Source organism: Pipistrellus kuhlii, unplaced genomic scaffold (assembly GCF_014108245.1).
Source record: "Pipistrellus kuhlii isolate mPipKuh1 unplaced genomic scaffold, mPipKuh1.p scaffold_m20_p_3, whole genome shotgun sequence".
Taxonomy (NCBI): Eukaryota; Metazoa; Chordata; class Mammalia; order Chiroptera; family Vespertilionidae; genus Pipistrellus; species Pipistrellus kuhlii.
In genome coordinates, this window is record NW_023425529.1 from 116,576,136 (window position 1) to 116,603,901 (window position 27,766).

At 35.4% G+C, this 27,766-nt stretch overlaps 1 pseudogene; it reads right to left on the reverse strand.

The window, feature by feature from the left end:
* Positions 1-17,523: 17,523 nt before the first annotated feature.
* LOC118729637 lies at positions 17,524-20,950 on the reverse strand (annotated as a pseudogene).
* Positions 20,951-27,766: the final 6,816 nt, after the last annotated feature.

The following is a 27,766-nucleotide window of genomic DNA, read 5'->3' on the forward strand; positions in this document are numbered from 1 at the left end:
TTCTTTCTTCTTCTTCTTCTTCTTCTTATTATTATTATTATTATTATTATTATTATTTTACATATGTGTTCTTATCCCCCCATTACCTCCTACCCTCCACTCATACCCCACCCCCCTGTTATTTGTGTTCATTGATTAGGCTCATATGTATGCCCAAAAGTCCCTTGGTTGATTTTTCCCCCTTACTTTCTCCAAACCCCTCCTTCCCTGAAGTTTTAGGTTCTGATGGAGGATGTTACTCAATCTCTGGGTCTGCTCTTGGTCATCAATCTATGCTGTTCATTATATTCCACAAATGAGTGAGATCATGTGATGTTTCTAATTCACCTGGACAAGGATCCGGGAAAGAAATTACCTTTGCACCCTGCCTAGAGGAAAACCACACCTTTCAGTTTGATTTCCGTGTTTCATAAGGATGAGTAATTTTACCCATTTTCAGAAGATTAGTTTCCAGTAGTTTTAATGAATTCAGTCAAACATATTTATACCTATAATTCATTTTGCAGAATACAATATATTAAGTTGATTAAGTACACAAAAGAATAAAAGGATCAGCAGTTAGAAATAGCTAAATATATAACATTATTTTTTACTTTATTTTTTTGCTGACACTATGAGCCAAAGAACATACATGCATGATCCATCTACATTATCATTTTTCCCATATTGTTTTTCAAATTTTATCATGCCACTAAAAGTAATCATTGATCATTAGATTTGTAATTTCTCATGATTTACATAAAGATGATCAATCAATAGAAGTTCACACTTTAAAAAAAAAATCTGAGTGACCTTTAACTTTTTACCAGATAAGTATATTTCACCTTTTTTGGCTCAACCAAGACATACAAGGTCAAGACAAAGTCACTGAAAGTCTAAAATCCAGCAGGCTACTCTTTAGGATTGATGAATAGTTTCAATTTTCTCAGTTCCATGACAAAGAGAATTGGAACAGTTCTGTGGCGATCCATAAGAAGCTAGCTGTAGCCAGATGAAAAATGACATTTTTTTTTTTTTTTGTACTGTTATTGGCAAGGTTAAAGCTTTTTACAAGTAAAAAGCCTAAGTTTTCTCAGGATTTGTTTAGTTCCTCAGCCATATTGACTAGATGAATTGGACATTTGGGGAAATTTTCTGAAGTGTTAAGTTCATTTGAAGATATCTGAAAATAACCATATATTTCTTTAGAGTGACAAATATACTGCACTTTTTTTTCCCCCCACATTGACTTAGTAGAGGTAAAAACTTTTTTTTTTCTTTGTGTAACAAGTTGTTACAATTATTGAAACAAAGTTTTTGGATTGGGACCTAGATTCTTTGTCCGCCAGAATCGAGCAATGAATCCATGGACAGAAGAGGGTATAGCAAAGATGGAGATTTATTGAAGAACAAGTACAGACTCCCACCTGGGGAAGGAGGAAAGAGTCCCACAGACTTCCTGTTTCCAAGCTTTATAAAGGCTGCACTTCCTGTGTCCTATATCCCCTAGGATTGGTCACTATTCCCGCTCAAATTGGTTACTATAGTAATCCCTGAGACCCTCCTCCCTTATTGTCCTCCTATTCCCTCTGGGCTTTCTTCTTCTTCTTTATTTTGTAAAGATAGAACCTCTTGGCTACTCCCAGTTCCCTTGTCTTATGAAGATGTAGCTGTAGGCCTCTCTCTGTGTTATGGAGATGTCCTTGTTGCTGCCTCCTTGTCTTATGGAAATGTAACTGCTCCCAGCATGGTATTGGCAGAAAACAGACACAATGATCAATGGAACAGAATAGAGCCCATGATATATAATTTTCAACATTAGAGACAGAAACACAATGTAGTAAATACAGCCTCTTCAATAAATAGTGCTAGGAAAATAGAAAGCCACATGCAAATGAATGAAATTGAATTACAGTTTATCCCCATGTACAAAAATTAACTCAAAATGAATAAAAAACCTAAACTTAAGACCCAAAACAATAAGTTACTAAAATAGAATATATGTACCAAAATTATGGACCTTGTTCATAGAAAATATTTTATGAACTTGACCCCAAAGGCAAGGTGAATAGACAAAAATAAATGAGTAGGACTACATCAAACAAAGAGCTTCTGCACAGCAAAAGTAACTGAGGCAGCCGACAAATGCCAGATGATATTTGCAAACAATAGCCCCAATGAAGTATATAATTTCTAAAGTATATAAAAAACTCAACATTAAATAAACAAACAACCCAATCAAAAAGTGGGCAGAGGACCTGAAAATACACCACATCCAAGAAGACACATGAAAAGACAATAAATATTTAAAAAGATGTTCAACCTCACTGGCAATTAGGGAAATGCAATTAAAACTACAATGAGATACCACCTCACACCTGTTGAAATGGCCATTACCAACAATCATGCTATGACAAGTGTAGCAGTGGTTGTGGAAAAAGGGAACCATCATCCACTGCTGGTGGGAATGTAGACTGACTGGTACAACCACTATTGAAAGCTGTTTGGCAATTACTAAAAAAAAATTGAGAATAGAGTTACTATACTACCAAAAATTCCTCTCCAGTATATATACCCAAAACTTTAAAATCATGTATTCTCAAAACTATATGCACCCATATGTTTATTGTAGTATTATTGTATTATTCATACTGGCCAAGACATTGAAACAACTAAAGTGCCCCTTGATAGAGGATTGGAGAAACATGTGGTACATATACTCAACGGAATAGTATTCAGCCATAAGAAAGGATGAAATAGTGGCATTTGCATCAACATGGATGAAAGTTGAGAACATTTTTCTAAGTGAAATAAGTCATTTAGAAAATGTTAAGAACCTTATAATTTCACTCATACGTGGGATATAAAACTGAAACTAGTGAACACAAACAGCAGTGAGGTTGTTGACAGAGGGAAGTGGCTGGGTTGGCAAGAGGATCCTAATATATGGCGACAGAAGAAGATTTGGCTTTGGGTGATGGACACAGCATGCAATATGCAAATTTTGTAACAGAAACCAACACCTCAAATCTATCAGTTCATGTTAAGTAATGTCACCTTGAAAAATTGAATTTAAAAAATAATTTTAAGTACATTTAAAACTTCAAAATAATGTTCTGTGCAATAGATTTATTTTGAACATTCAAAAATAGTTAAAAATATATAGTTAGATCTCAGGGAATTATTGTTTTTGGCTTGCTATTTAATCTTCATAGCAAATTCAGGTTTTAAAATTATGTTTCTCCTTAACACTATTTTAAGAAATGATTTTATATTTGGTTGATTTTGCTGGCTACCTTGTATTATTTGTATAATAAATACCTGCATGTTTTAGCCATCAATCCTAGCTGTCATATATTAACATAATTATTTTTCAATGTTTGAAGTTTTAGTAATTAAACTTGAAATGTTCAATTAAGTACACATAGACTGGTTTTCAAAATTGTGTGAGCTTTGATATAATTTCCTATAAATAAAATTTCAGATTAAACAGATATTCCAATAAGTAATGCTTATGGATCATCTACTTTGAATGAGGACCAGTGCTCAATGCTTTCACATGTTAGTTAGCATTCCGAGAGGTTAACCTGCAGATTGATAATAACTGTCTTTTTTAGGTTAACTTTGATTAGATGCACTGTCTTTAATTAGGTAAACAATATCATACTAACAAATTGCTTCTTATCACTGAAATTGGAAGGGAAACCTGGAGATTGGAGTCAGAGATTATTTCTTTGATATTAGATATTGACCGTAAATAGAGGCCCAGACACAGGAGATTGGAGTCATTAATTACTTAATGTTACATACTGAACGATTGAAGAGAGGACCAGACATAGGAAAATGGATGATTGCACTAAAATGACAATTATTTATACTATCTTTGATTATAAATATTATTAGAATGCTAATTTTTTATTTAAATAATATGTTGAGAATTAAATTTTTATTTACTTTCATGATATATGCTTAGATTATATGACATACTATGACTTTTACACCTGTGATCAGCTCACATAAAATATATCCATAGCAAATCCTATTTATTGCTTGATATAGACTACTAATTTACCTAAATATTATTTTATTCTTTATATACAAATATTTACTTTTCATTTTTAACTTACAATTGCCTAAACTGAAATTTTTAATCCTATGTGCCTCCTAGTGAAACAGGAATTTTTGGGTAAAATTTTGGTTTAGGAAATTAGGGGGGCCATGGAGAAAGGGCTACAGAGCAGCAGAAGGTATATTTCCATAGAATGGGGGAGCTGGGAATAGCACAAGGTCTATATTTATAAAATAAAGAGAAGGTAGCCCTTCATTCAGAGGAAGAAGCAGAAAGCCCAAAGGGAATAGGAAAACAATAAGGAAGGAGGGAGAGAGAAACTCACATGTTCCAGTTGAGGTTCAACCATTGAGCCCAGGAATTACTATAGTAACCAGTCTAAGGGAATAGTGACCAATCAGAGGGGATTTCAAGGCACCAGGATCTGCTGCCTTTATAAGCCATAGGGAAAAGGAGCTCAGTGGGACCCTTTCCCCCTCCCCACATGGGGAGTCCATTCTGTGGCACTCTGTCCCTCTCCCCATGTGGCAGTCTGTACTTGTTCTTCAGTAAATCTCCACCTTTGCTGTACCACTTTCTGACCATAGATTTATTCTTCGATTCTGAAGGACAAAGAATCTGGGTTCCAGTTCAAAAATTTCATATCACTAGAATTTAAAAATTATAAGGAAAAAACTGAGTTGAATTTGAAGATGATTATTTTCTTCACTGTTGATTTTCTTTAATAATCTCATGGTATCAGATATTTATCCTGATTATATTTAAAAGACTGCCAAAAATTATAGTTTTTTTTATTAGTGAGATTTAATTTTCCTCTTTTAATTAGATTGTAATTATGCTCTAGATATATCTTCAGTGACCAAAATAAATACTTAATGACTGCTTACTATTCAGAAATAATGAAGACTGAGTGTTTTTTCTAAAGAAACAGAATTTTGATCATTCTTTTTGTTTTTGTTCATCTGTTTTGCTTGCTTTTTCTAGTGGGTATTTAGATATGGTATTGATTATTTTTACCACTAATATGAAAACCCTTTACATTTCTTCTACAAAACATAAATTCACTATGTTTTCTAATAGTTTTAAGATAAAAGACTTTATCAGGAAAACAGAGTTGCATTTTTAAATGTTAATTAAAAAGTATTAGTTCTTTCTTTTAGAAAATATCAATACATTTTCTCAAAGTCAGGTTTTCTACAGCATAATTTCCCTTTGTAATAACTAGAGTTTTGGTGTATGAATAACCACATCATGTTTCAAAATAAAATTGCATTGAGATCTAATATTTCAAATTGTTTCTCATTCAAAAACAAAATTGTTATATTTAGAATGTGATATAAAATATGAAATATAAATTAAAACTGTTAGCAAGACATTGTTATGCTGCTACTCTTTCCATATCAACTCGGTTTAATGAAAGTTTTCAGTTAACTACAGAGGGTTAGGGATTATGGACACAAAAAGAACTAATCAAATCCCCAGATTCCTCTGTCTTAGCCAAGCAACTTTACCATGGAGGCGTGCTTTGTAGTAATTATTCTACACATACTACTACTGCCCACAGGATTCAGTTAACTGTGCTACTGACCTCACTCACTGAGAGATGGCAAAGCTTGCTCTGCGAAGTAGTCTTGTGGGCAGATAAATGGAACTGCATATTTCATTACAACATTCTCATTATTTTACGAACATCTTATTTCTGTTACTGTCATCAGATACCTCTTATCTGTTGATGTTCATGCCTTCTTACTTTCTGTTGGGTTGGATTGGGGGTGTTTTTTTCCTGGCTTAAAACTAGTATATATTGCAACCATAGTCTATTTTCCATATAAATTATATGTGATCAAGAAAACACTTTCTTACAATATATAATCAGCATCTAGGTTGTATCAGAAAACTCACTTCATCTCCTCTCCTTTACACACTAAAAGTTAAACATGTCTTTTCTTTTTCTCCTAATCTAAGGACTATTTTTTTGAACAATAAATGTGCTTGAGAGCATATGTCATCTCTAGAAAGGACCCCTGTGAATGGCAAACACTAATGTGCTTGGGAGAGCACATCCCATAAAACCACAACTGTCTCTCCATCTGTAGAACACCTGTCCTCTGTGCCAAAAAGAAAAATTATAGAGATGCAATATAATTTTGTAATGAAGAAATTCAAAACTATTAAACCAGAGGTCTGTGTCCAAATCACTTAGACAATAAAAATTTCTCTACTGCTCTAGAATATCACATTTTAATCATCATACTACTAGAGTTTTCTCTGTTTAACTCCAAATAAATTGCTTAAGAGATTATCAAATCGGTAGTACAACATATTAAGATTAAAAAATTGTTTTCAGAATACTTTTATGCTTATATTTGTGTCTTTAAAAATAAAATGGAATTTCACTTCTTTAAAGTTTGGAAATCATGGAATACAATGAAGAGAATAATGAAATAATTATCAGATACTATTCTATAAAAATAAAATGTATGAATTATATGAGGAATGTTTTCCTGTTTAAGAAAAATGTTTGCATATAACCCATTAATTTTTAACTAAAAATAAAATTAATATATAGAAAATTACACTGTATTTTTATAATCTCAAATATTTAAAATAAATGTAAAATTGAGCATGAAACCACATTAGATAAAACAAGCAATGGTATAGATAATTTTGAAGTAAATAAATAGTCAAGTCAAACTAATTTCAGCATTAATGATCCTGGAGTACAAAAGGTTTAAGCAACTTGTTTTAATATAGTTGATCATCTGGGACACTATTACAAGAACCAGTATTCTGAAGTATTTCCTACATAATTTTTTAATCACAATTATACTATACACTGACTGTAAATCCCCAGGAAAAAAAAAGAAAAATGGAGAATTATATTTAAAAACAATAATTTGTGTCAAATCAGTATAACTGTTGTATACTCCAGATGATTTTGTGTTGCTTTGGAGTTTCAACACAGCATTCAACATTAGGAAATGACCCAAATGGGGAGTGGGTGGAAGACTGTTTAGCAGATACTCTATGTATGCCTTACAAGCATATCATTGCTGGGGTGTTCATAAAATGAAACAGGATCAGGAGTCAAATTACCCCATTTCACCACAATCTTCTTTCAAAGTAAATTATTTCATATACATTATTTTTCTTTTGGGAAAATCTCTTTGAAAGATATAACATGTTAGTAGAAAAGTAGGACCTCTATTTCCAAAAGGTGTTTCAGAAAAGATTGAATCTAGCAAAATTTCATCAAAACTTAACAAGTGTTGATTATACAAGTGTCTCTGAAGGAAAACACACACACACACACACACACACACACACACACACACACACACACACATATCTCCCAAGATTAGAGAAGCAGATGCAATTAAAATATATTTCCTCTGCATTTATAAATTCACATTCTACTTTCCTCCATCTCATACTCCTTGGCTATGTAAGGGAACTAGGCCAGAGTATGCCAATTGGAATATTGAAGCCTTGTTCAAAGTACCCAGATGTCCAAGGCCACTCTGAGCATAAGAATCTTAATAAGGGTGTCCAAGGACTATGCAGATGCAAGGATGCAGACACTGTGCAGACATCCATAATCCAAAATATTGATGTCACTATTTTCTAGCAGAAGCCTCTTTTGTCTAAGTAGTAGTGAGGCTGCTAAAGTGAGTGAGCACAGATGCGGCTACTATGAGGGTCTATGGGTCTAGAGGCAGTGCATGGCTGCTCAGATAATGGCTGTGGGACAGAGGCTACTACTGTATGGAGAAGACTTATTGTTAACTAGCTGGTTTGCTGCTACCTACTGTATCGGACTTTACAGTAAGTAAAGAGAACTGCTTTGTCTAATGTAGGGGTGTCGAACTCAATCAGAGAAGGGGCCAAAATCTAAAATCCAGCCTAAATCGTGGGCCGAATGGTTTACTGAACAGTCATAAACTGTCATTGTGATGGAAATGCAGCGGAGTGCAGTGATAGTGATGACAGCGCAGTGCAGGCCACATTGCAAGGCCTGGCAGGACGGATTTGGCCCGCGGGCCTTGTGTTTGACACATGTGGTCTAATGGCTCCTTGTCAGCAATGGCTACATGGCCACTGGCTTCTACAATATTCTCTTATATACCCGTGACTTCTCATGGCTTCTCCATCTACCGCCTGGCCTTCAAGAAGGTCCACCCCTGGCAGAAGGGTTCAGAACCAACCATTGGCATAGTCGGCAGGAAGAAGGACCTGTGCTTCCAACACTAAGTACAGTGAGCAGGATTCAAAGAGAAGCTTGCTCTCACAATTGGCATTGTGAGCAGGATATAGAAGTAAGTACTCCAAGAATTAGCCTGTGCTCCCACACTTAGGCCACAAGATAGAGCAGTGAGTGCTCTGACAGTTGGCATAGTAGTTGGCAGGATTCAGAAGAATGTCTGTGTTCAAGGAGATACTTGCTCTCACACCATGTCAAAATTAAATTGTTTACTGTAAACACACTAACCTCCATTCCCCTCTTAATCTCGCTTAATTTTTAAACTTCTGGTCAGGTAAGTATTTGTGTTATCAAAAGAAATGGTATAAGGTAAAATTGAAGGTAAAAATTAAACCTTCTGCTGTTACTCCTCCTTATTCCTTGGTTTCAGCTCTAAAATAGAATAAGTGTACCATACAACACAACACAACACAACACAACACAATACAATACAATACAATACAATACAATACAATACAATACAATATTGTTGACCAATAAAATGAACTAATGCATAGGAAAAAAGAAAGAAGAATACAGTCCATGAGAATTACTAGGAAAGAGAAGAATAATGAAGTGGAGAGAGAGTAAACTCCATCACGTGATTTTCTCTGACCCCCTCCTACATACCACAGGCAAAAAATGTGATTTCTTGTCACTGCTCTCAGGCCATATGATGACCATATGTTTTATCTAGTTAGATTTTTGGGGGGGAAATAAGCTGGTATATGAAAACATCATATTAAAACAGCCTTACTGAGAGAAATACATGGGAGGCTGACTACCCTTAGTGGGTCAGCGGATACCCAGAGCTGAGTGGAAGATAAGCATTTGAGTAAAGAGTTGGAACTGTAGTATACTTTCCTGTTTAGAGTGATGTGCAGACAGATAGGGAAAGAGGAATAGTCTCTTCTCATTATAGCCTCTTGCTTTGGACTGATCTACAAAATTGTGTAGAAGTGTGGAAAATATTTTTGAAAGAAGGATGGTGTGTTCCAATAGAATTAGATGGATCCATATTCTATTCTGTTGTTGCTAAAAGTTGATATGAGAAGAACTGAGGTACTCCAGAACATAGCATAATTATTTATTCCTTTTGGTTGAATGGCCATTTACATTATTTCCACATTTTATTAAAAGAAGCAGTGCTGCCAAAACCAGTTTGGCTCAGTGGTAGAGTGTCGGTCTGCGGATTGAAAGGTCCCAGGTTCGATTCTGGTCAAGGGCATGTACATTGGTTGCGGGCACATCCCCAGTAGGGGATGTGCAAGAGGCAGCTGGTTGATGTTTCTCTCATCGACATTTCTAGCTCTCTATCTCTCTCCCTTCCTCCTCTCTGTAAAATATCAATAAAATGTATTAAAAAAAAATGAAAAAAAGAAGCAGTGCTAAAATAAATATATCTTGTGCATTTTCATGGGCAGAAATGATACAACTTCTCTAAAATCTATACTTAAAACTATCAATTATTGTGTATGAGAATCTATAAATTTTCCATAAAATATGAAATTATTTCTGAAATGATTGTAACAGTTTATACACCCATGACCAGTGTAAGAGAATTCTCTCTTCAAAATTTACCAGTACACTTAATGTCTAACTTTTGCCATTCTGATTACTAGAGAATAGTTTCCTTAGTTTTAATTTAAATTTATGGATGTAGTAATAAACTTTATCATCTTTTACATGTTTAGTCTCCTATGGCCTATATATTCATTTTCTCTTTTCTTTAACATTTTCATTTTCATGTTTTTGTGGGAAAAGCTTAATATGAGATTTACCCCTTTAAAAGATTTTTAAGTGTATAATAACGATACTGTTGACCATAAACATAATGTTGTGCAGCAGATCTCTAGAACTTACTAATTTTGTGTAACTTAAACTTTATATACGTTGTTTATCAACTGCCCTTTTCCTCTGCCCTCTGCCCCTGCAGTCACTGCTCTGCTCTCTTCTTCTATAAGTTTGATAATTTTAGACACCTGACATAAGTTGAATCATGAAGTATATATCCTTCTGTGGCTGGCTTACATCACTCAGTATATCTTCAAAGTTCATTCATGTTGTCACATATTGCAGGATTTTCTTCTTTTTTTTTTTTAAGTTAATCTTTATTGTTAAAAGAATTATAGTTGTTCCCTTTGTCCCTACATTGAGCCCTTCTAGCCCATCCTTGCCTCCTGCCCCTTCTTTAAACATTTATCTACAATTTACTTTTTCATTTTGGAATTATAGTTTGGCATTAATTTCTGGAGAAAAGTATTTTTCTTGTTTTTGATTTACCTTTTTATCTTATTAGTAGTGTTTTTGAGATATGTAATATTTTTTAACTTAATGATTGATTTAAGGTTGTCATCAGGCACATACCTTTTAAAAAATCACAGTGAATAACCAAGAGACTTATAAAAGAGTGATTTCTGGTAGAAAATATATTTTAAATTTATAGTACTGAGTAATGCAATAGCTAAAATTTAGAACTTAAAAATTGAGATGGGGAAGATTAAGCAGAATTTGATTTAATTGTATTCAGACTAAAACATAGAGAAACAATAAAAACAGAAAAATACAATGAAAAACATTATACAAATATTTTGTAGTTTAAGAAAGAGAAAAATAGGTAGAAACAAATGTAAGAAATTAGAGTCATAACTTGTCAGTTTAAAAAAAATATGAACTGAATAATTAAAAAACAAACAAACCTCTAATCATATCTGAGAACCAATGCAACAAAAAGACAACCTTAATACAGCCAAAGAGAAGACATATTATCTCTAGCTGTCTCATCTTGAACAATGAAAGTCAAATAATAAATGGATGATAGTTTGAAAGTGCTTTCAATCTAGAATTCTATACCTTAAATCTAATAAAATCTCAAAGGTGAAATTAATACATTCTTAGGAAATAAACAAAAGATAAAATACTGTAAAGTATTTGTCCAGAGCAAGACTAAAGGAAATAAAAATTTTAAAAATGTTGTATTTGATACGGATATATGAATAACCTATGGATACAGACAATAGGGTGGTGAAGGCCTGGGGATGGGGAGAAGGTATGAGGGGGGCAGAGAAGGGTTAAAAGATCAATGGGATAGAAGGGGGACATATATAATATTTTCAACAATAAAGATTTTAAAAATAAATGTTGTCTTTATAGACAAAATATATCCTAAATGAAAGTATAAATATGTAGGAAAAAAGAAGAGCAATAGAAAGCCTAAATGTCTGGATTTAAAAATAGTGAATAAAAGCTAACTCTATAAAAATTTAAATGTATTTGGAGACTAAAATATATATCAAATTAAAATAAACAACAATAATAACATATAGATTGATATGCTATTATAAGGCTTTAAGTTATTTGTATTTCTAGAAAACAGTAAAAAAATTTCTGTTAACTCTGATATGTCAAATCAAGTTGTAATCTCTATGGTAAATAATAGAAAGTGAAGTATTTAAAACAAACAATCCAATTGAAGAGAGAAATATACTTGTTCAATTCATACAACTGAGACTATCTAGAAGTAGAAAAAAAGGAGTGATATGTAACAAATGATAACATGATAGAAAAGCATAAATATATAAACAATAACAACTATAAATGGATTAAATATTTCAACAAATAGAAAAATATTATGCTGGATAGAAGAAGAAATACACATGCCTATGGTTCACTTAAGACATGCTTAAATTAAAAAAAAGTAGAAATATAAAGGGGTAAAAGGTAATAGGAAAACAAATTTTTAAAAAATATATTGCATAAGTATTCTAATATCAGCCAAATTACACTTAAAACCATGAAAATTCTTAGTAGAATCATAATGTTAAGTTCTCAGTTCATTATAAATATAGAATTCTAAATTAACATATAACTACTAAAATCAACATATAAAGGAATAATTAGTTAACAAAACTAAGAGAACAAGTAGGCAAATTTACCATCAAAATAGGAAATATTAACTCAGATTTTATCTGATTTAAGAAACAATAATAAATATCAGATAAATAAAATATATATTACTACATTATGATAAACTAATGACATAATAAACAAAAATATTACACTCACTTATAAAAATATGTTCCTTTCAAATTAATAACTTTGTAAGAGAATGCAATATTATATGTTTAGCTATAAAATTAATTGATAATGTAAATAAAATGGACAAAATCTAAAAAAATACTATTTGCCCACATATGAAATATGAGCACTGGTAATATTAAAATACTGAATTTATAATTATAAACATCCCTCTCACAAAAACAAACAAAAAAAAAAACACTAAGCAAAGATGATTTCAAGATGATCTACATTTAAGAAAGAAATTATGTAAATCTTATAGTAGTACACTTTCCCAGAGAAGAGAAAGGAAACACATCCCAATTCATATCTGAGTCTCATTTAAACTTGATGTCATTTAAAAAAAAGGCCCAAGCAAAAACACTAATTTGAAAGAATATATACATCCTTATGTTCATTGCAGTGCTGTTTACAATAGACAAGATGTGGAAGCAACCCAAGTGTCCATTAGTAGATGTGGATAAAAAAAGCCATAGTATACTTACACAATGGAATACTATGCAGTCATGAAAATTAAGGAAGTCTTACCTTTTGCAACAGCATGAATGCACCTGGAGAGCATTATTCTTAGTGAAATAAGCCAGTCAGAGAAAAACAGGTACTACTTTATGATTTCATTCATATGTGGAATCTAATGAACTAACAAGCAAAAGAGAGAATCATAAACAGAGACCAGGCTGTCAGCTGTTGTGGGGTGTTAGTGTGTGTGTGTGTGTGTGTGTGTGTGTGTGTGTGTGTGCAAGGTAAGGGGTAATTGTGATAGAGTTAAAAGAAAAAAAAGAGAAAACTCATGGACATGGATAGTACTATGGTGATTGTCAGGGAAGGGTTGGGTAAGGGGAGGTGGAGGAGGAGAAATAAATGATAATGGATAAAAACATCACTTGGGATGGCTAACACACAATACAGTGTACAGATGATGGGTTTTAGAATTGTGCAGCTGAAACATGTATAATTTTGTTAACCAGTGCCACCCCAATAAAGAAAATTATCTGCCAGAACTGCCAGGCCAAGGACCTGCCTTGCATGTTATACCTCAAAGCTTGGAATATTAAAAATAGGGCAAAATAGCCTAAGAAATCTTGTTTCCCAAAGAATTATTTAAATATAAAAAGATATCAGATATTGTGACTAACAAACACATGGCTGGTGGATGGGAAATTAAAAGCATTGTTGAGAATTAACATCACTGTTACGTTATCTGTTCCAATAAAAATACCTTCCTTTTCTTGATATAATTGTTCCCTTTAGTATAAATATCCTTTGTCTTTGTCTCATAACAGAAATATTACTTGGATTTATGTCTGAATAATGATTCCTGAATAGCTATTCTTATTGGTATCAATAAGAATATTTTTGTGATGACATAATTTTGTGCATAGAACTCTGATGAATCTGCATATACACAATGAAAGTTAGTGAGCATATAATATTGATACATAAGATGTTGAGTTTATACATAGTACATTAAACAATTAGGAAATTGAATTTATACAATATAATTTAAAATAGCAACAAAATACTGAGGAAATTGTCCTATTAAAAATCAGAAATAACTCTGCACAGAAAATATAAAATATTTTTTTCAGAATAGTGAGAAATACCTAAATTAGCAAAAGGATATAACATGTTAATGAAATAGAATGTTCAATATTCTGGATAGGTTGATTCTTCCAAAATTTATCTATAGATTCAATGTTGTTACAGTCTACATCTGGTTTTTACTGGAAAATAATAAGGGAATTCTAAATTTATATGGAAGAGAAAGAACCAAGTGGAGAGGATTTATTCAACCATATAGCAAGAAAATTGTTATCAAACTACAATAATTAAGTATTGGCAGTAGACTCAAATAGACCATAGTACAGAAAATCTCCTATAATATCAAAGAATACTAGATTTGGGACCAATTTTGCAGAACCATAAGGTGGAAAATTGATGTTTCATTTTTCCCCCAAAAAATTTGTGCTAGGTCAAGGAAATATCTATTAAAAAACAAAATAATTTTAACCATTAATTCACAACATAGATTAAAATTGATACAGGTAAATTGTATCTCTAAACTATGAAAAATACTTAATGCTCATAATTTATAAAGCTTTCCATAGGTATGCTTGATGAATGCCTTTATGATCTTAGGCAAAAATATTTTCTTTAACTTAAATATGTTAACCACATTGAAAATAATTATTAATTTTACCATAAAATCAACAACTAGATCTATCAAAATTATTTCTAAATATGTAAATATGAAAATATATAATTATATATTGGCAACATACAAACCTATTTTTTTGTGTTTATTTGTTTGTTTGTTTAAAGTATTACATATGTGTCCTTTTTCCCTGATTCACTCCCCTCCTGCCACTCCCACCACTGAGGGCAACCTCCACCTCCACAGTATTTGTGTCCATTTGTTATGCTAACATGCATGCATACAACTTTTTTGGTTGATTCTAACCCCCTGACTCCTGCCTTCTTTCTGAGGTTGGATGGTCTGTTCAGTGCTACCTTGTCTCTGGATCTATTTTTGTTCATCAGTTTATGTTGATCATTATATCCCACATATGAGTGAGATCATGTGACATTTATCTTTCTCCAACTGGCTTATTTTGCTTAGCATAATGCTCTTCAGTTCAATTCATGCTGTTGCAAATGGTAAAAGTTCCTTCTTTTTTATACTAGCATAGTATTCCATTGTAAAGATGTACCACTTTTTTAAATCCATTTATCTGCTGATGGGCACTTAGGCTGTGTCCAAATGTTAGCTATTGTAAATTGTGTTGCTATGAACATAGGAGTGCATATATCCTTCCTGATTGGTGTTTCTGGTTTCTTGGGATATATTCCTAGAAGTGGGATTACTGGGTCAAATGGGAGTTCCATTTTCAGTTTGTTTGTTTTTTGAAACTCCATACTGTTATCCACAGTGGCTGCACCAGTCTGCATTCTCACCAGCAGTGAAAGAGTGTTCCTTTATCTCTACATCCTCTCAAGCACTTGTCATTTGTTGATTTGTTGATGATAGCCATTCTGACAGGTGTGAGGTGGTACTTCATTGTTGTTTTGATTTGTATCTCTCAGATGATTAGTGACTTTGAGCATTTTTTCATGTCTCTTGGCCTTCTGTATGTCCATTTTCAAAAAGTGTCTATTTAGGTCTTTTGTCTATTTTTTTATTGGATTATTTTTCTTCCTTCTGTTAATTTGTATGAGTTGCCTATAAATTTTAGAGATCAAACCCTTATAAAAATAGCATTGACAAATTTGTTCTCCCATACAGTGGACTTTCTTGTTATTTTGTTAATGGTTTCTTTTGCTGTGCATGAACTTTTATTTTGATGTAACCCCATTTGTTTATTTTCTCCTTAGTTTCCATTGCCCTAGAAGCTGTATCAATAAAGATATTGCTATGTCATATATCTGATATTTTGCTGCCTATGGAATTTTCTAAGATTTTTCAGAAAATTTTTACATTTAAGTCCTTTAACCATTTTGAGTTTCTTTTTGTGTATGGTGTAATTTGGTGATTTAGCTTCATTTTTTTTTTTTTTTTTTTTTTGCATGTGTCTGACCAAATTTCCCAGCACCATTTATTGAAGAGACTGTCTTGACTCCATTGTATGCTCTTGACTCCTTTGTCAAATATTAATTGAACATGATGGTTTGGGTCGATTTCTGGGTTATCTGTTCTGTTCCATTTATCTATATATTTGTTCTTGTGCCAGTACCAGGCAGTTCTGAGAACAATGGCTTTGCAATATAGCTTGATATTTGGTATTATGATCCCTCCAAATTCTTCTTATTTATCAGGATTGCTGTGGCTATTCGGGGTGTTTTTTAATTCCAAATGAATTTTTGGAGAGTTTGTTCTAATATGCCATGGGTATTTTAATGGGGATTGCATTGAATCTATAAATTGCTTTGGGTAGTATGGACATTTTAATGATGTTGATTCTACCAACCCATGAGCATGGTATGTTCTTCTATTTGTGTATGTTTTCTTCTATCTCTTTTTTCAGTGTCCTATAGTTTCTTGAGTACAGGTCTTTTACCTCCTCAGTTAAGTTTATTCCTAGGTATCCTAATTTTTTTTTTTTTTTTTGGTGCAATGGTAAATGTGGTTATTTTTTCTAATTTCTCTTTCTGTGAGTTCATTGTTTATGTATAAAGAAGCCATGGATATTTGGGTGTTAATTTTATACCCTGATACATTGTCATATTCATTTATTAACTCTTATCTGTTAAACAAAAAGAACTCCTACTAATCGATAAGAATAAAACAATCAAATAGAAAAAAGTGCAAGGTATTTAAACATGTGTTTCTGGATACATAGATTATCATTCTGAAAATGTTAATGATTATTCATATTTTTCAGAATATAACTTTTTAAAAATATATTTTATTGATTTTTTCAGAAAGGAAGAGAGAGGGAGAGAGAGTCAGAAACATCGATTAGAGAGAATCATCGATCAGCTGCCTCTTGCACACCCCCTACTGGGGATGTGCCCGCAACCAAGGTACATGCCCTTGACCAGAATTGAACCTGGGACCTTTCAGTCCACAGGCCGACGCTCTATCCACTGAGCCAAACTGGTTTTGGCACTCAGAATATAACTTTTTTAAACAATAGCAGTGATTCATTTATTTCTGGGAAGTGATAGTTTAATTGTACAAATGTTATAATATTTTATTTATGAATATAACATTTCATAATGTCATTTTGTTATTTTAAAATATTCATATCTATAGTCTTTTTTAGTGTACTTACTTTTTTCTTCTTTTGTTGTATTATATGGTCTTTTTTTTTTATTAGTAACTCAAATTATAAGATATCCCATGATGCCAATTAGTGACAACTGTGAGTACTATTTTCTGATTACTCCCCACCCCTCCCCTAACAATCCTACTATAAAAATGAACTGATTTGATTTGGTTTGGTGGGAAAGTCACAGATACTGCTTTTATGATCATCATTTACTGCTAGAATTCATATTTGGGAATAAAGCTAAATGTCAGTTATGTTAGTGAGAACAAAGATGTAATATTATATTTCCCCTCCATCAAATTCAGGTATACCCCTGGGAAGATTCAAAGAGGAGGCAAGATCTCAGTCAAGAATCTGCTGTGGTTCAAAGGAACCTTCCATGATGTTTCTTTTCTGGCTGTGTTCATGGTGGTTATTGTAGGTTCCCACCTGAAGCTTATATTCAGGACCCATTGACGAGATATTTGAAAAACAAGTTCATTCATACCATGAACTAATGCAAGTTCTGGTTCTCCTGACAGCAAACAGCTTCCGAGTTGTCATAGACTGCCAGCTTAATGTGTTAAGGTGAACAATTCATGTCAATGTCTTCCACTTCAGAGGCCATCAGGGTGTGGTGCTGTGGAGCAGCCAGGAACTGGGGCCATGTGTCCACTGTGCCTATGGGACAGTCCTGGGGATGGGTGTCCTTGTCCAGCTGCCCCCTCTTCTTCACTGTGCAGGCTTCCTGGTACCAAGGAGAGATGGGGGCTGCGTGGGTGGAGTATACTTGAGCTCTGAGCCATCCTCCAGGTCCAATGGGGCACTGAGGTCCGAATCCTAGAAGCTCAGGTCCCCACACGTCACCAATGGCGCAACGATGCGGTGGGACCCTCTCATTGGCTGAGCTCTGGATCAGCAGAGTGGTCCAGCAGGGGGGTTCTGCCAGGTCTGGCAGGAAGCCTTCGGGGGCCATAACCCTGACAGCAGCAAAGGCCTGGATACTGGCACCCGGGCTTGGCCCAGAGCCCGCTGGAGAAGAAGACACGCAGCTATAGATCAGCATCACATCCCGGCCTAGGAAGATCCTGGCTACAAAGCAGCCCCCTGGCTTCAAGACAATGTAGCGATGGTCAGAGCGGCTAGGAGAAGCTGGGCCTACGCATGCTCATCCCCAGCATGAGGTCAGTGACACAGGGAGCCCCGTGGCACACTCCCAGGGCCCGGGCAGCCCTCACCGTGCTGGGGGATCTCCTGGGCAGGGGGCAGCTGGGTGATGGCCCTGGTCTGTAACACACCTGGTAGCAGAGCCATCGCTTGAAGGTCCAAAGCCCCCTTCTGGCCAGACCCCTGCGGACTCTGGATCACCTGGAGTCCCGTCACAGCCTGGAATCCCTCCCTAAGCTGCAGCTTGCAGGCACTGCGGGCTCTGCAGGCGCACCAGCCATCCTCCTAGGCCGGTCGGTAGGAAGCATCTGGCTTGTCCTACCACGCCTGTCCCATCCCACACACTGTTTGCCCAGGGACCTTGGATCTTCAGTCTCCTCAGGGACAGCGGCCCAGACTACACAGCTGCAGGCGACGAGGACAAACCTCTCCCCCTCGTTGCTGGACAGTGCAATCCTGCCTCCTCAGCTATTTCTGTCTGGACCCACGTCCCCCTGTTCCATGCCCCAAGGCCCACGGTAGCTTTAGGAGTGGGGAGGAGTGAGGCAGTGGAGTCAAGTCCACCAGCAGCCCCAATCAAACCAGTGAGAAATCTCAGGGCTTCAGTTTTTGTCTGCTCTGAGCTGTTCCCAATGCCTATCTGCAGCGTGCAGCGTGAGCCTATGGGCTACTGCAGTGGGACCAGCCTGTGGCTGTGGGATGCCTGGGCTCCTGCAAGGATGAACTTGTTCAGTTCATCTAGAGATTTACCTAGTTTTAGGAAAAACCAGGACCCGTATTTCACAAATTAGACATGTAGTACAATTATTAATTGCACTACATTTTTAACAACTATATTTACCTGTATCTTAAAACATATTAGTTATTTAATATTTTAACTGATCGCTAACAGTGAACAAATTTAGTATTGTATACTCTGCCTTCACCTCAATATTGTTTGATATTCCGAAGTAAAGATGTTCACTCTTTATAATTAATACACAATAGTTGGGCTTATTGATGTATGTAATATAGTGTGTGCTTGCCCTCTTTTTCTCCTTTATTAATTGATGACATTTTTCTGGGTTTACTTTTCTTTCTGAAAATTGTCAAATATTTATTAACGTAATTGTGGAGAAATTACTTTGTCTCTGTTTATTTGAAAATGTCTTCATTTTACTCAGTACTTGAAAAACAATTTGTCTCAGATGGTGTGTCTCAGTGATTGAGCCTCGACCTATGACCCAGGAGGCCACAGTTAAACTCCCAATCAGGACACAGGCTTGATCCCTAGTTGGGAATATGCAGTAGGCAGCTGATCAATAATTCTCTCTCATTATTGATGTTTCTATCTCTCTCTTCCTCTCCCTTCTTCTCTGAAGTCAATAAAAGTAGATTTAAAAAAAAAATTTTTGTTCTATAAAATTCTGAGAGAAGTGGTTTTCATAATATTAAAAACAATATTCTTCTTCTAATGCATACTACTTCTGACAAGGAATTGGTTATTTGACAGATATGGTCCTTATTTTTCATTTTTATTGGTGTGTTTAACAATTTTTTTCACTTCACTTTGAATGTTTTATTTTTTTAACTATTACAGGAACTTCACAAGTTCAGATATTTGAGAGGATTCACAGAAACAGAGCAAAGAAACCTAAGGCTTTTATTTAAAGGGAAAAGATAAGGTACAGCAAGAGAAAGTAAGTACAGGCAATTAGTAGAGTTCTTAGAAACACCCAGATATAAGCTTACTAGTGCCTTTATTATCACATGGACATATGTACTTCTCCTTCAGTTTGAATCACAAATTCTGTGCAGTGAATCTTAGCTCAAGGCAGAAGTTCCCAGTGGAGTCTTTTATGCCTCTTTGGTCAATCCAGGCTGCCTAATCTATTATGCTGGGAGAAAATCACCAGTAAAAATCTGGTTTTAGGGATTACCTGGAGAATTTAAAATCCTAAACAGCATTTCATAAATCCTCACAGCCTTTACTGTGCCCAAGAGTCTAAGTCAGACATCTTGAGAATTACCATATTTTTCGGACCATAAGACTTACTTTTTTTCCCCCAGAAGTGGGGGGGGAAAAGTCCCTGCGTCTTATGGTCCTACACAAAGTTTTTTTACTTGCCCGGCTCTGTGAGGTCTCTGTGTGCTTGCCCGGCTCTAAAATGGTTCTAAATGCTGCTGTTTACTTTACAGGGTTGATTACATGTGTTTATGACTGTGATGTTGGGTTTTAATGCACATAAAATATTTTAGGACACTATTTGTTTCAGAATCTTTTTTTCTTCATTTCCCTTCTCTAAAAACTGGTGCGTCTTATGGCCCGGTGCGTCTTATGGTCCGAAAAATATGGTATATAAAATCCAAGCAACCAGAATGCCAGAACGACTGGAACAACCAGATGCTTTGACCCACGCTATAGCCCTGATTGTCCCCTTCCCACTCCCCCTCCCATTGGGGGCAGGGCCAGCAGGCCAACCTCCAGCAGCCCTTCCTTCTGGCTGACCCAGCTCCGGTAGGCCCCAATTGGGGAGAGCTGGGTAGACCTCACTCGTACATGAATTCGAGCATTGGGCCTCTAATAGACACCATACAATACCTCCCTAACCATACTGCCAGAGGAACTGTAGGGTTCCAAGGCTTGTATATATTCTTGTTAGGTGGGTGATCATGAAATGAAGTTGCCATATTGGAAGTGAATCTAGAGATTTTATTTTCATCTTTTCATTGATTAGAATAAAGAATGAAATGTTACAAGTGTGTTTAGTGAGTCAGGTGACCAGAATAAGTGACAGGTGCTTCAGAGATTTGTCAAAGGAGTCATCAGCAAACAGTTTAGAGTGACCTGTGCACGGATGAGTTCACCAAGGCAAATCCCTTAAGGAGGCTGAGAAGGCGCAATCAAGGAGTTCAGTAGGAGAAGAACCAAAAGAACTTAACATTGAGAAAGCTAAGGGAACTTTTGCTTCAATAGGGAGGTTATGGTTTACAATATTATTATAAATACTCCCAGGAGAATAGATAAATGAAAACTAAGTAATCACCTGACATAGCAACAAACATTTAGAAATAGTCTTGCTTGGAGCTTGTTCAGTGGGCAAGTAAAGGATGAAGTTTATATTGCTATATCTAAACAAAAATGGGAAAAGAGAAAGCACATGTGGGGAGTTTATATATATTTTTTTCAAGATGCTTGGCAATGTCAGCTAATAAAGAGGGAACTAAAACTGGGGAGTGAAGTACAAGACAAAATAGGAAAAACATGAGGTTTTATCATAAATGTAAGTAAAAAAGAGAGAAAGTACAGAAGACAATGGGATAAAGCTCAAAAGTTGGAATGAAATCCCTGTGGTAGCAATCAGGGGATCCTAAGAAAAATTGGAGGAGTCAGCCTAAGCCAGAATAAGACATTTTCTGTCATAATGAAAAAAAGAAGACAGTTATAATACACCATCACTTTGTAGGTGGGATATCAGGAATTTGAAGGGTTCTTACCTGAGTGTTTCTACAAGTCTGTGAAGTAAAGGACAGGTTTTTCTGCTGAGAATGAGTGGTAAGGTAATAGGGTAGGATAGTTGAGAAGATTAGAAATGGTTTGATTAGAAATTGTGAAAAATAGAGAAAAACCTTATCAGAACAGAGATTGGAGAGCAGGGTAAATAGCCCTATTGAGCTCATAGGACATTATTTTTCAGAGACAATTTTCTGAAGATTTTGTGATTTTCTCCAGTTGTAGTCAACTGCCCAAGTATAGGAATGAAGAAATCAGTTTGTTGGATTGCTTCAGCTTTTGGTCTGTTTAGGTAAGTTCAAAAATGGAAATGAAAACAGAATTGAAAATAGTCACAAAGATATGGTTAAAGAAATTAATAGAGGCTTGGAGGCTTAAAATGAAGTGAGTAAAACATAGATAGAAAAAACAGACTTTATATTGAATTGACTGTATTTCACTGTAGTGAATAAAAGCCTGATAAAATAAATTTATTAATTTTTACAGGCATTTACCTACGTTGGTCCACTTCTAAGAAACACTAGAAGATTATGAAGCAGTAAAGTCACAGATATAACTTTTCTGTCAATATTTTTTATTTATCTTATCATGTTCTTTTTTTTTTAATTGACTATGGTCTCACATAATTATCCTTATTCCCCCATTCCCATCCCAAACCCCTCCCTAGATATGCCCCGCCCCCCCAACCCTCATTGTCCATGGCCACTGGCTAGGCCCATATGTATGCACACAAGTCCTTTGGTTGATCTCTTCCCCTTACCCCCATCCTCCCTTACTTTCCCTCTAAGGTTTGAGAGTCTGACCCCTGGTTCTCTTTCTCTGGGTCTGTTTATGTTGTTCATTATTTCCTCTAGATGTGTGAGATCATGTGATCCAAGAAATACCCTTGTAAGAACCTAAACTGCAACAAGCCATAATGGTTATGCTGAGAGGCAAATGAATCAGTCTGTATTGAGTTCCTTTCTGGGCCAACAGTTGTTTTGTGACCCAATTTCAATGCCAGATAGTTCCTTATGTGTACATGCCAGCCATGATATTTCAGATCTGGTTGGTGGACAAATGGTGGTAATGCAGGTCCTCCCGTCTCTGGTTTGGTCCTGGGAATCCTTCAGCAACCCGCAGCTTCTGTCTGCTTGTATGTTCTTTTTAACATCCTGATAAGAGAATATTTTGTCCACACTTAGAAAAAGCATCATGAGATATTTTTCCAAAATATTAGTTCTTTCTCCTTGGATCACTAATCAATGTTATATTTTCCTTAAGTTTTCCTTCTGCAAATGTCTTTTGTGACATTTTAAGTCTGGTCTTTTCAAGTTCATGTAATCAAGGATACATATTAAATAATAGTGTAACTTTAGAAAATTACTTACCCCTTTGATCCACAAAATCTTATAACTCTAAATCAAATTAATGTCACTTTTGATATTTCTTCGTTAGGTCAAATATACTTTGGTAATTTATTCTTTTTTTTTTTTTTTAATTAATCTTTATTGTTCATTTCCTCCCCCCTCCACCAGGTTCCCACCCCACCCTGGGCCCTTTCCCCACCCCCATTGTCCTCATCCATAGGTGCACTGTTTATGTTCAGTCTCTTCCCACATCCACCACTCCCCTTTTCCCCTGAGAATTGTCAATCCACTCCCCTCCCGTATCTTTGATTCAATTATAATCAACAGTTAATATTGTTCATCAGGTTTTTTAATTTCCTTCTTTTTTTTAATTAATAAACTTTTATATTTTTAAGAATAAATTTTAAAATCTAATAATTTTAAACCTTGTTTTTTCTGCCCTGGGAACTGAGAAGCAAACTTGTTTACATGTAAACTTGCCCTTAGGCTATCAAAAGGTGTAGCCATTCAAATGTAAATGAACACATTGTTTAAAGATAGCTGCTGGCTGGAATTGGATTACCTGTTCTGGGTGGGAAGAGCTTGTCCTCCCCTTTCTCCATTAAAATTAAGGTGTTAGCTTTAAAACCTCTTTTTGGCAAGAGACCTTAAACTTTCAGAACTTTGAATTTTTCAGATAGTTTGGTAGGACAAAGTAAAGAAAGACTAGTGAACTAAGTGAACTGAGACAGAGTTCATTGTTTTGAGGAAACTAAGGGAGCTAGAATTCTCAAGACAAAGTGCCAGAAGAGAGAAAGCTGTACAGAGAGAAGGTTACATTTGCCAGCAAGCCTTTGCTAAATACTATTAACACACGTGTGTGAAAAAACTATGGAGGCAAGGGAATAGTGGGATCAATTTTCACAGGACTGGACTGGTTTGTTTCCTCATCAACTGGAGTAAATTTGTTGAGTCCTGCTTTAACAAACTAAGCTTACAGAATGATCAGAGAGCATCTGAGTAAGAAGGAGGGAGTGCCCAATCTGTCAGGTAGGTAATAGCGAGTTACAGGTGGGCAAGAAAAACCTGTTTGAGCAAAATCTGAGAGATAAAAGATATAGCAAGGTTTAAAAACATACTAGAAATTATATCAATTGACATTTTAAATGTCATTTAAATCATCCAATATGATTAAATATGTAATTATTTTCCCTCGAAAATAATAGGAATCAGGTAGCAAAGTGTAAGTAATTCATATGCTTCTGAACTAGAAAAAATGTTGAGGAACTGTCTCATGCATCATTAATTGGACAAATAACTAACAGCCCTTCCTGGATTATAACAACTGATGATTTGCAAGAGATCAGGAGCTAAGATAATTCCTGTAAATCAGCAGTAGTGTGAAAGAAAATAAAGACAAATATCACATTACCACAAGGAGAGTGTGATGTGACATCACCTCTTATCATCAGGTTTCAAGGCATTCTTCCTTAGATGATACACAGCAAGCTACTGCTACCTACAAAGGAGTTTAAAGGGAAATGAAATAAACTTGAAATAATCATCCATCAAAATTTGTAAGCAAATGATGAAAGCAAATGAAATGAATATCTCTCCCTTTATCCATTTCTATCTCATTTCAAAAATCAAAAACCTTTATTTATCCTTTAGCTCAATTATCACTTTTTTCAGAGAGAGCTACCCAAACACCCTAGTCTAAAATAAACCTTAATCATAATTATTTTATCCTGATATTTACTACACAATGGAAATAATTCCATTTGATATATAGTGGGAAAGAATGAGTAGGAAGAGGGAAACGGTCTATGAGAAGAGTATAAGGTTTGTTTTTTTAATTGTTATTTTTAATTAAAATTTAATTTGCTTTTCTGAAAATAAAGTGCATTGGGAAATGGGGATAAATGAAAGAATAAAGAGTGATACCTTTTGAGTTTTACTTTTACCTAGTATTATATTATGTAAGATATTTAAACAAGAGTTTTTGATTCGTTACAAAGACCAATTAATTCTCCTTTTTATATGAAATACATAAATTTTAAATATATTCTGGTAAGTTATTATAAAATTGTTTTTTATTTATAACATCCTGCATTCCCTGGAGTCCTGATGCCCTCTCAGCTCATTGCTATGCAAAGTGTCCTTCAGGGAACAATGGCATAAGCATCATGTGGGCACATTTGCAGAAAATCAGTTCCTACTTAACCACTGAATCAGAAACATGAGATCCCATGATTCACCTTTTAAAAGTGTCACTTTTGTTAATAGTGACAATTAGAACCTGAGTTTAGGTCTGTGTCCTGTACTACTACAGCTTCTCCCCCCTCTTTTTTTTTTTTTTTTTTTTTTCTAGTTAACTTCCTTAAATAAAAGAGGTGTTTGGTATACCTGAGTAGCATTTCAGAGCAAACAAACTGCAATGATGTCATGGAAAAGATCTTAGAATCCTCTCTCAATATAAAATGCTAATTAACTGGGATGCCATAACAGGTTGACCAGACAGGAGGAGGCTATGCACACAGCATTGGGGGTGGGGTGGGGTGCCCTCTTAGCACCTGCTCTGAGAAAGGTCCTGATCAGCAGTGGCTGCAGCTACTTCAGGGGCCTGCGAGGGAGGCAGGGCCGGACTGACGACTAGAGGGTGGATGGCACCATGTGATTTCAAATTGTTCACTGGGCTACTAGTACATAATAAAGATGTAATATGAAATGGTCATTACACTATGAACCGTAACAATAGATCGTGTAACAACAGGATCACGGATCAGCAGGAGAGTGGGGCAGCGAACTACAAGGGGATGGCGGAGAGCTACAGAAGGGGGCAGGGCAGGCAGCAAGCTATGAGAGAGGTGAGAAGGAGGAGCACGAGGGAAAGCTACAGGAGGGCAGGGCAGTGGTCAGAGAGCTACTGGAGGGTGGCAGCGAGCTACTGGCAAGCTATTGGCACAAGGATTCATGCACGGGGCTACTAGTAGTGTCATATCCAGGGATGGAGAACCCTAATGTGATATTTTTTTTTTTCTCATGGTAGCTGATGACATTAGCATACTTTGATCAATATTTCTAAGTGATTATTACATGTACCAGTGTTTATTGAGCACTTGCTATTTGGCAGACACTGTGTTTAGTGTTACATTTAAACCTGAAACCAACCCTGCGAGGTAGAGAGTATTATTAGCCCCATTTTCAAGATGAGGAAATGGAAAGAGTGCAGCTAACTGCCCAAAGTCATATAGTTACTAAATGACAGAACCAAGATTTTCAAATAGTCATTTTAGCCCTTGAACTATGAGCTGTCACTCAGGTACTGTCACATGCATGAGTGAGAGGCTGTATGTCTGTCTGCCTTAAAGAACACTGTAATATCTACACAAATCTCGCTTTTGAAATTATGATTGCTTGCTCTTTTGCTAAATAGTTCTCTGCATAACTAAGGTGTTTGAGAGGGAAGCCAAAAGTTTTTCAATTAGTGAACCCAGTCATGGTTTTCTACAAAAAAACTGAGCCAAGCATGAATTTAGATCAGTGATTTTTAACCTTTTTTCATCTTATGGCACACATAAACTAATTACTGAAATTCTGTGGCACACGGAAAAATATATTTTTGCTGATCTGACAAAAAAAAGTTATAATTCTGATTAATTCGCACTGGACAGCTATTGTTGTATTGGCTGTTGTCATTTCTTTATTTGACAATCTAAGGGAAAAGAGGTCACTGCCCCTGACTAAATAGTGAGGTACCGCATGTTTTACAAGTCCCTGCACCACACTGGTTGAAAATCGCTGCTTTAGAGGAAGCCTCCAAGGACTGACTACATAAAGTTGCCAGATAAACTACAGGGCTTCAGGTTAAACTCGGGATAAGAAATTTTTATGACAAGTATATATACGTATTAATTGCTGCTTATCTGAAACTGAAATTATTGGGTATATTGTATTTTTAATTACTAAATTTGGCAATCCTAATTACTGTGATAAGAAGCGGCAAGGGCCGAACCGGTTTGGCTCAATGGATAGAGCGTCGGCTTGGGGACTGAAGGGTCCTGGGTTTGATTCTGGTCAAGGGCATGTACCTTGGTTGCAGGCATATCCCCAATAGGAGGTGTGCAAGAGGCAGCTGATCGATGACTCTCTCTCATTGATGTTTCTAACTCTCTATCTCTCTCCCTTCCTCTCTGTACAAAATCAATAAAATATATTTTTAAAAAGAAGAAGAAGAAGAAGAAGAAGAAGAAGAAGAAGAAGAAGAAGAAGAAGAAGAAAAAGAAGAAGCAGCAGCAGCAGCAGCAGCAGCAGCGGCAAGGGCATTTAATAACACATTAGCTACATCCATTTCAAAAGCTCATATTCATTCTTTTCCATTGTGCTAAAATCAGAGGCTTTATTGAAATTCTGTCACTGCCCTCTTATTCCTGGCTTGCTACTTCTTTTAAAAGATATAAATAATATAAAGAATGATGGAAGGAGACTTGCCTGGGGTTGGTGAACACTCAATACAGTGTACAGGTGATGTGTTGTGGGATTGTGTACCTGAAAGCTGTATATTTTGTTAAACAGTATCACCTCAATACATTCTATAAAAAGAAAAACAAATTCAGTAGAAAAAAAAAACTAAGAGATTGTCAATTGGCTCTTATTTTGAAATTG